The 9,006-nt window shown below is 40.9% G+C and overlaps 1 pseudogene; it reads right to left on the bottom strand.

Moving 5' to 3' along the window:
- Nucleotides 1-390: 390 nt before the first annotated feature.
- Nucleotides 391-1,228, bottom strand: LOC100354983 (DCN1-like protein 3 pseudogene; annotated as a pseudogene).
- Nucleotides 1,229-9,006: the final 7,778 nt, after the last annotated feature.

The raw sequence follows: 9,006 nt of genomic DNA, 5'->3' as shown, positions 1-9,006 counted from the left end.
TGGGGCTCTTTCCTGAAAGCATTCTTTCCTGTAAGATCTTAGGAACAAATCTTCGTTTTCAAATCTAAGATGGGTCTGTGATAGGAGAGGCTGCATGCAAGACCTCTGAAGTGCATTTAGGATTTTCCGCCCATTGCCTCGCCTTTCGAGCACATGGCGCCCTCTTATTTGGACACATCTCTTTTTTGTGCAAGAAATGGCAGGCTTCTTCTATCTGAAGGCTTCAAGAAAAGATACACAACGTGTAGCTAGGTTCAAATATTTTGGGGGATTACTCCCCCAAAAAAAGAAATAACCAAAATAGCCAAAAAATAAAGTGCCTAAAACAGGATGCATCATTTCAGAGCCCTTTCAGATACAAGGCAGGCAAAGGTGTGAAGCAGACAAAGTCCGGATCGTCAGTCATTTCCAGAAAGGTCCAGTTCCTTGGTTGGCTGCAGGGCAGCAGGCAGCCCTTCGCTGCTGCTCCCGGGACAGCGCCACTAAGTCTGCTCCTCAGGACACAAGCCCTCGGGCCCCAGCCGAGTGCACCTCTCCCTTCCCCGAGGGGTTCTCTGCTAGGAAGTTTAGCCACTGGTCCAATACTGGAGGGTCGTTCCGAGTGAAGACTAGCTTCCACAGGGCAATGGCTATTTCCCGATGCAGAGACTGCTGCCTCTCCTCGGAGTCCAGGCCACACTGAAGTGTCACCCAGTAGCGATCCTTGAGTTTATCTTCCTGGTTGGCTCCTGTTAAGAGGCTGGGGAGCTTCACAGATCCCATCAATGCTGTCTGCACTTACTGCCTTGCAGCCATCGAAAAACTTCTTCCTGGTGAACCTGCACATGGTAGCAGCCTGGAACTTCCAAGCCAAGAGCAGCACTGGAAATTCTGGGGAGTCGTTGCAAAAGCGTTCCATGCCTTCCTCCAAAATCACATCTTCCTGCTCATCTGTGCAGCGTCTGAACAGTTCTTCCACCCTCTGCAAGGAAGACTCCTCGGCATTGGACTTGGACTCCCTCCCAGCAGCTCCCGAGGACATTGGCAATTAGCAGACCTCAGTGGCAGCCTCCGCCTTCTTGGTCCCATTGACGAGGTTATCCCCACCTGGCTTGCCACAGGGTGGCACCTGCTCCTCACGGTGGCCTGCACTTCGCCTGCTGTGTGACTTGCTGCTGGAGTCCTGGTCACCATTCTTGCTGCCTAAGGTTGAGGAGGGGTTCATGCACTTGGTGATGCACTGGCCCATGGTGCTGGCGGCCTGGCCTCTGAAGTAGCCCTTTCTGGGTTGGATGCCCTTGCCGCCGCTGGCCGGTGTACTTCCGCATGCTATTAGCCAGAGGAGCCAGCCAATAGCTAGCTGCTCCAGAGGTTCCTCCAGTCAAACTCTTTCTGGATACGACGGCAGCCCGGCAGGTCCAAACCACCTACTGTCTCCACTGGCATTTCCAGGATCCCTACCTACACCACGGCAGCCTCTTTTGCCACCACTGCTGCTGCCTCTTCTTCATCTGGGGCCCAGGGCTGGCTACCACCTCGAAGCCCCACAAATCTCTTCTTAAAAATGTTTATTTGAAAGGCAGAGTGACAGGGATGGAGGGAAGGGGAGAGAGCAATCTTTGATCCACTGGTTTACTCCCCAAATGACTGCAGGCCAGGAACACAGAACTCCATCTGGGTCTCCCACGTGTGCAGCAGGGGCCCAAGCATTTGAGCCATCTGTTGCTGCTTTACCAGGCAGTTGGATTGGAAATGGCGCCACTGGGACTCAAACTGGCACTCCAATATGGGATGACAGCATTGCAAGCGGTGGCTTAACCTGGTGTGCCACAATGTCAACCCCTGCACTCATCTCTTCTGTAAGCAGTTCGTCTACAGCACTCTGTCCCAAATATATTTTTCCTTTATTTTCTCTGTGGCCAGACTCCGTATCTTTCAAATCTTAATGCTCTGCTCCTTTTGTCTTCCGATTCTCACTGTCAAACATACTAATGGCAGCCGATAGCACCCATGCTGCAGCCTCAACAATTTGCTACCTTGAAATCTCAAAGTAGTCCCCTGTCTTTAATTTCAGCCTCCCACAAAGTCTCAGGACATGGACATAAAAACGCCAGGTTCTTTGCCACTATGTAACAAGGATGGCCTTTAGCCCAATTCCCAAAAGAATCTCTGTTTCAGTCTGAAAAATCATCAGCACGGCCTTCTCCACCCGCATTTCTAACAGAATTCTGGCTCTGGTTCCTCACCAGAGCCTCCCATATGTAGCGTTCTGCTTACAGCACTTTAGGGTTCTCAAGCTTGCTCCTTGAAACTTCCCGTCTTCCCAGGCAAAGCAACTCCACAGCCTCAGGTACAATGAAGAGGAATGACCTTGCTGCTCGCACCAATTTTCCATACTCGACGGCTTTTCATTGCATCAACTAAAATACCTGAGAGTGCATGCTTTTCAGGGTTCACAGTCAGGACTGCGTGGTCCCAGTGGTCTGCTGTCTCAGAAGGGCTATGGAGTATGAGACGTATGGCAAGGGAGGGCCGTGTGATGAAGCGGGCAGAGGGCGAGAGGGCGAGAGAAAGGTGAGTTAAATTCGACTTATTTAAGCAACCCTCTGGATAACTACCTTCCCAGCGGAAGCCTGCAATGCCCTAAAGACCTCCCGCTAGGCCCACCTCCCAGACACTGTAATTGGACCAATGCCTCCAAACTTAACAGATCATTCATTAATGCTGATCTATTAACCATTAACACAGGGCACTGAGGTTTAAACATATGCATAAGTTAGGGAGTCAAATGATGTTCAAACTACTGTATCCAAAACAGAATGATTCTGCCATAAAAACATAAACATATACCAATGGAACAGAATAGAGAGCCCAGAAATGAATCCATGCAATTATAGTCAATTGATCGTTAACAAAGTCACCAAAAATATACACTAGAAAGAACAGTCCTTTCAATAAGTGGTACAGGAAGTGAATATCCACATGTACAATATTGAAATTTGCTGCTCCCCATCCCTTTATATAAATCTTTGATCAACTCATAATGGATCAAAGACCTAAACTTAAGACTTGGAAATAATGAAACCACCAAAGGGAAACAAATACTTCGAGACATATGTATAGGCAATGACTTCTTGGATCAGTCCCTAAAATACAACACAAGTAAATCCAGACAAATGGGATTATATCAAACTAAAAAGCTTCTACACAGCAAAGCAAACAATCACCAGAGTGAAGAGACAGCCAACAGAATAGGTGGAAATATATGCAAGCTACTCATCTAACAAAGGAGTGGTATCTAGAATATATAAAGAACTCACAATCTCAAACAATCCAGTTAAGAAATGGACAAAAGATTTGCATACACATTTCTCAAAACAAGAAATGCAAATGGACAGCTAATACATGAGAAAATGGTCAATATCCCTAGCTCTGAGGGAAATGCAAATCAAAACCATAGTGAGGGGCCAGCGCTATGGCATAGCAGGTAAAGTTGCTGCCTGCAGTGCCGGCACCCCATATAGGCGCCGGTTCGAATCCTAGCTGCTCCACTTCCAATCCATCACTCTGCTATGGCCTGGGAAAGCAGTAGAAGATGGCCCAAGTCCTTGGGCCCCTGCACCACCATGGGAGACTTGGAGGAAGCTCCTGTCTCCCAGCTTAGGATCAGCGCAGCTCTCACTGATGTGAACAATTGGTGAGTGAACCAGTGGATGGAAGTCGCTTCTCTCTCCCTCTCCCCCTCTTCCTCTCTTCCTCCCTCTCCGCTCCTCTCTCCATGTAACTCTTACTTTCAAATAAATAAATAAATCTTTTTAAAAAAAGATACCATCTTATTCCAGCTAGAATGGCTACTATCAAAAAGACAAAAACTAACAAAGGCTGGCAAGGATGTGGAAAAAAGAGAACCCTTATAAACTGTGGGTGGAAATGTAAATTAGTACAGCCATTATGAAGAACAGTATGGAGGTTACAGAAAAACTAAAAATAGTTCTACAGTATGACCCAAATATTTATGGGTATATATCCAAAGGAAATGAAATCAGTATACAAAAGAGATAGCTGCACTATTTACAATAGCCAGCAGACATGGAATCAACCTAGGTTTCCATCAATGAATAAAGAAAATGTATATGCACAATGGAATATTGTCATAAAAAAGAAATCCTGACATTTACAGCAAAATAGATGGAACTGGGGACCACTGTGTTAAGTAGAATTCAAACAGTTTTTTATATTTTGTGTATGTGTATAAAAATAGTTGAAATCTTAACTTAGTATAGAGTTGGTCTTCTGTGTATTAAGTTAATTGAAAATGAATATTAATGGAGAATGGGACTGGGAATAGGAGAAGAAGGAGTAAGGGGGGATGGAGTAGGGGTGGGAGGGTAGGTATGGTGTGAAGAATCACTATATTCCTAAAGATGTACTTATGAAATTTATACTCATTAAATAAAAGGTTTGTAAAAAAAAAAGAAATTAGAGAAAAAGTTATTGTGCATTTTCTGTCACATTTTCTGTCACATGTAGAAGTTTAAAGAGTCTGAACTTAGAATAATGATTACTAGAGGCCAGGAAGGGTTGGGGGAGAGGAAATTAAGAGTAATTGAATAATGGGTACCAAAACCATTAGATAGAATAAGTTCTAATGTTCAACAGCACCGTTGGGGTGATCAGAGGCCACAATAATATACTATGTATTATATGTAGAACTGTAAGAGAAAAGCCAGAAGGCTCTGAACATAAAGCTAAGGAAACAAAAACTGCCCGATTCAACCAGTTTGTGCTGTTGATATGTATTGCATGATAACCAAAACCTTTAAAAAAAAGAAAAAATATGTAAAGAAAGAAAACTGAAAAATTCACAAGTATGTAGGAATTATATACTCTTAAACAACCAATAGGTCAAAGAAGAAATAACCAGGGGAATTAGAAGCTACCTAAGAGAGGAAAGGCAGGAACAAAGATGGCTAATGAGTAAGATGCTCCAGCGACCACCTCCCCACAGCAATCTGAACAGCTACTACTCACACACCAAGCCTCCTTCACCAGAGCTGCAGAAGCCAGGTGCAAGACCACAGTGCCTTGTTTCGGTATCACAGTTAGAAAAGTCTCATTGAGGAACACAGGAAGAAAAGAGTTGCTAGTATTATCCCTCTCCCAGCTTTGAGGAGCAAAAATGGAGAGAGACACCTCCCACTTGGGAGAGGGAACTGAATCCCAGTTCCAAGCCCACTGTGAAAAAAGCATTGAACCCCCAGCCCCTGCCCCAGGCCCATAGTTGTAAATTGAATATTTAGAGCCTCTGCTTTCCTCCTTTTCTCCCCTACCCCCCCTCACTTTCTGTTGCTTTGCCTTTCAAATAAATAAAAATATGCAAATAAACATTTAAAAAACATCACAAGACAACTGCAGGCTAATATTCTTCATGAATATACATGTGACAATCCTCAACAATATACTAGCAAACTCAATCCAACAACTTATTAAAGGGATTATATACCATGGCCAAGTGCAATTTATCTAAAAAATGTAAGGGTAAAATAATCAATGAAATATATTACATGAACGGGATAAAGGAGGGGGGACATGTGATTTCAATTCATGAAGGAAAAGCATTTGATAAAACCCTCTCATGATAAACCAAAAAAACTCAGAAAACTATGCATACAAGGGAATTTCTTCAACATGATAAAAAAAATCTATAGCTAACATTATACTGAATGATTGAAGTGTAAAAGCTTTCCTAAGGTCAGGAGCAAAATAAGGATGAATGCTTTCACCATTGTTATTCAGTATTATACTGGAAGAATCAGCCAGAACAATTAAACAGAAAGAAAGATAAAAGACATCTATATTGGAAAGGAGAAGTAAAACTACCAGTATTATCAGATAACATAATTCCACTTATAGAAAATCCCAGAATCTTCATATGAAAGCTATTAAAGGGAAATAATTTCAGCAAAGTTGCAAGATACAAACACATCACACAAAAATCAACTGTGTTTTTGTACCCCAACAATGAACAGTATGAAAAGAAAAATGAGAAAACAATTTTGTTTATAATAGCATTTAAAAAAATAATATCCCTCAGAATAATTAAGCAAGTAAAATCCTTGTACCTGAAAACTATAAAACAGTACTGAAAGAAAGAATATCTAAATACATTTAAATACAGCTCGAGTTCATACATAAGAAAATTTAATATTGCTAAAATGTCAGTACAACTCTTACAGTGATGTAGAGATTCAGTGCAATTCCTGTCAAAATCACAACAGTTCTTTTTGCAGAAATGGAAAAACTGATCTTGAAATTCATAATTAACTTTAAGAAATCCAAAGAGCTAAAATGATCTTAAGAACAAATTTAGAACACTCAACTTCCTGATTTTAAAACTTACTACAAAAAGCTATGTAATCAGAACAATCTGATACTAGCATAAGGACAGACGTGTAGACAAATGGAAGAGAATTCAAAGTATAAAAATAAACCCATGTCTATGGTTAGTTAATTTTTAACAAAGGTGCCAAATCCATTCAATGGGCAGGGATGGATGGGGGTTGGCATTGTCTCTACAACAGATGGTGCAGGGATAACTGGATTTCCACATCAAAAAGAATGAATTTGGGCCCCTACACCAACCCATACATAAAAATTAACTCAGCAGGGATGTGTATTCTAAATATAAGAGCTAAACCATGAATGTCTTACAAGACAATTTAAGGATAAATCTTCATGTCCAAGGATTTGGCATTGAATTCTTAAATTCAACACCAAAAGTATGAGCAACAAAAGAAACATACATAGAACTTTATTAAAAGTTTTTTTCGGGACTGGCATTGTGGTGTAGTGAGTTAAGCTGACTCCTACAATGCTGGCATCCCATATGGGTGCCGGTTCATGTCCTGGCTGTTCCACTTCCAATCCAGCTCCTTACCAATGTATCTAGGAAAGCAGCAGAAGATGGCCCACATCCTTGGGCCTCTGCATCCACGTGGGAGATCTGGATAAAGCTCCTGGCTTTGACCTGGACCAGACCTGGCCATTGCAGCCATTTGGGGAGTGAACCAGCAGATGGAAGATTCTCTCTCTACCTACCTACCACCCCTGTAACTCTGCCTTTTAAATAATTATTTTTTAAATTAAAAGCCTTTTACATAAGAATATATTATCAATAACGTGAAAAAGACACCTGAGAATGGGAGAAAATGTTTGCAAATTGTACAAGAATTTAATATACATAATATATAAGGAACTCCTATAATTCACTAACAAACTCCAAACAGCCCAATTCAAAAATGGACAAATGACTTGAATGGACATTTCTCCATATAAGATATACAAAAAGCCAACAAAGATGTTCAATGTTATTAGTCCTTAGGAAAATGCAAATCAAAACTATAGTGAGATACCACTTGAAACCTACAAGAATGGCTATCATCAAAGAAAACAGAAAATAATTTTCATCAAGGATGTAGAAAAATGTGAACCCTTGTGACTTTGTTGATAAAAATGTAAAATTCTGCAGTTGCTATGGAAAACCATTTAGTAGTACTCCAAAAAGCTAAAGACAGAATTCCCATATAAAACAACAGTACTGCTCCTGGATGTACAGAGAAGTAAAAATGGCCTGAATGTACTTTTCTCTGCAGGGAGGAGAGAACTTTCGCTTTGCTTATGACCTTGTCTAAATACTGATGGAATCTGTGGTCACAAAAGGCTTCCATAGCCTTTGCAGCTCATGGCAAGAGACTTGGATGATTAATGACGTCATAAGTAAGAGTGTTAATTGTTAAATTAACAACAGAAGTCACTGTGCACTTACTCCCCATGCAGGACCTCTGTCCTTAATGAGTTGTACTAGGATAATTAACTGCAAAACTTGTTCTCTAACAGTACTTTTTATGTTGTGTGTGTGTGTGGGTGCAAACTGTTGAAATATTTAGTACAGAGTTGGTCTTCTGTATATAAAGTTATTTTAAAATGAATCTTTATGAAGAATGGGATGGGAGAGGGAGTAGGAGGTGGGACAGGAGTAAGGGTGGGAGGGTGGGTAAGGGGGGAAAACACTATATTCTTAAAGTTGTACCTATGAAATTTGCATTCTTTAAAAAAAGAAAATGGCTGAGATAATTTTTGACCAGTATTCATTGTAATATTACTGATATTAGCCAAAACGTGGAAACAACCTAAATACTCATCAACAGAGGAATGGATAGATAAAATCTAGTATATACTCATATTATAGTCTTATTCATCTATACATGATGCAACATGTATAGATGCTGAAATAATTATCCTAACTAAAATAAGCCAAACACCTAAGAACAAATGTATAATTCCACTTATATGAAACACATGAATAGGCAAATTAATAGAGACAGAAAGTAGATCAGAGGTTAGTAGGTACGGGGGAAGGGTGACACTGCGTAATGGGAACAGAGTTTCTGTTTGGGGTGCTAAAACAGTTTTGGAAATAAATAATGGTGATGGTTGAATAACGTGAATATAACTAATGCCAGTCAATTGTAATCTTAAAATGGTTTGCAAAGTTTTATACTTGTTTTGTTGCAATAAAAAATGGCAAAAATAAAATCACTAGACCTCCGTTTTAAAAAATGCAAATAATGAGGTCCTATGCACCCCTGGTAATGCTGATTCAGTAGACCTCAAGAAGGGTCCAGGAATTTTCAGTTTAATAAGAACTCTCCCTACTCCTTACAAGACATTCTGATGCAGGGAACTGAAAGATTTCAGGATGAGAAACACAGACCCATTCTTCTGTTGAACATATCACATGGGCCCCTGCCTCCTTGGAGCTCCTAGCTTTGAGCTCTTAAATCTAGAATTCTCTTAGTTAAGATTCAGAGAGAAGGGAGGAAGAAAAGCCTTCTCATGTTTAGAAAGATCACAATTTTTCATCATCATTATCAATTCTACTTGTTATGAGGTTTAGAAAGCTGAATTGGAAGTGGAACAGCCAGGACATAAACCGGCACCCATATGGGATGCCAGCATTGTAGAAGC

Source organism: Oryctolagus cuniculus, chromosome X (genome assembly GCF_964237555.1).
Source record: "Oryctolagus cuniculus chromosome X, mOryCun1.1, whole genome shotgun sequence".
Classification (NCBI taxonomy): domain Eukaryota; kingdom Metazoa; phylum Chordata; class Mammalia; order Lagomorpha; family Leporidae; genus Oryctolagus; species Oryctolagus cuniculus.
Note: the sequence above shows the minus strand (reverse complement) of the source record. Positions and strands in the feature narration are given on the sequence as shown.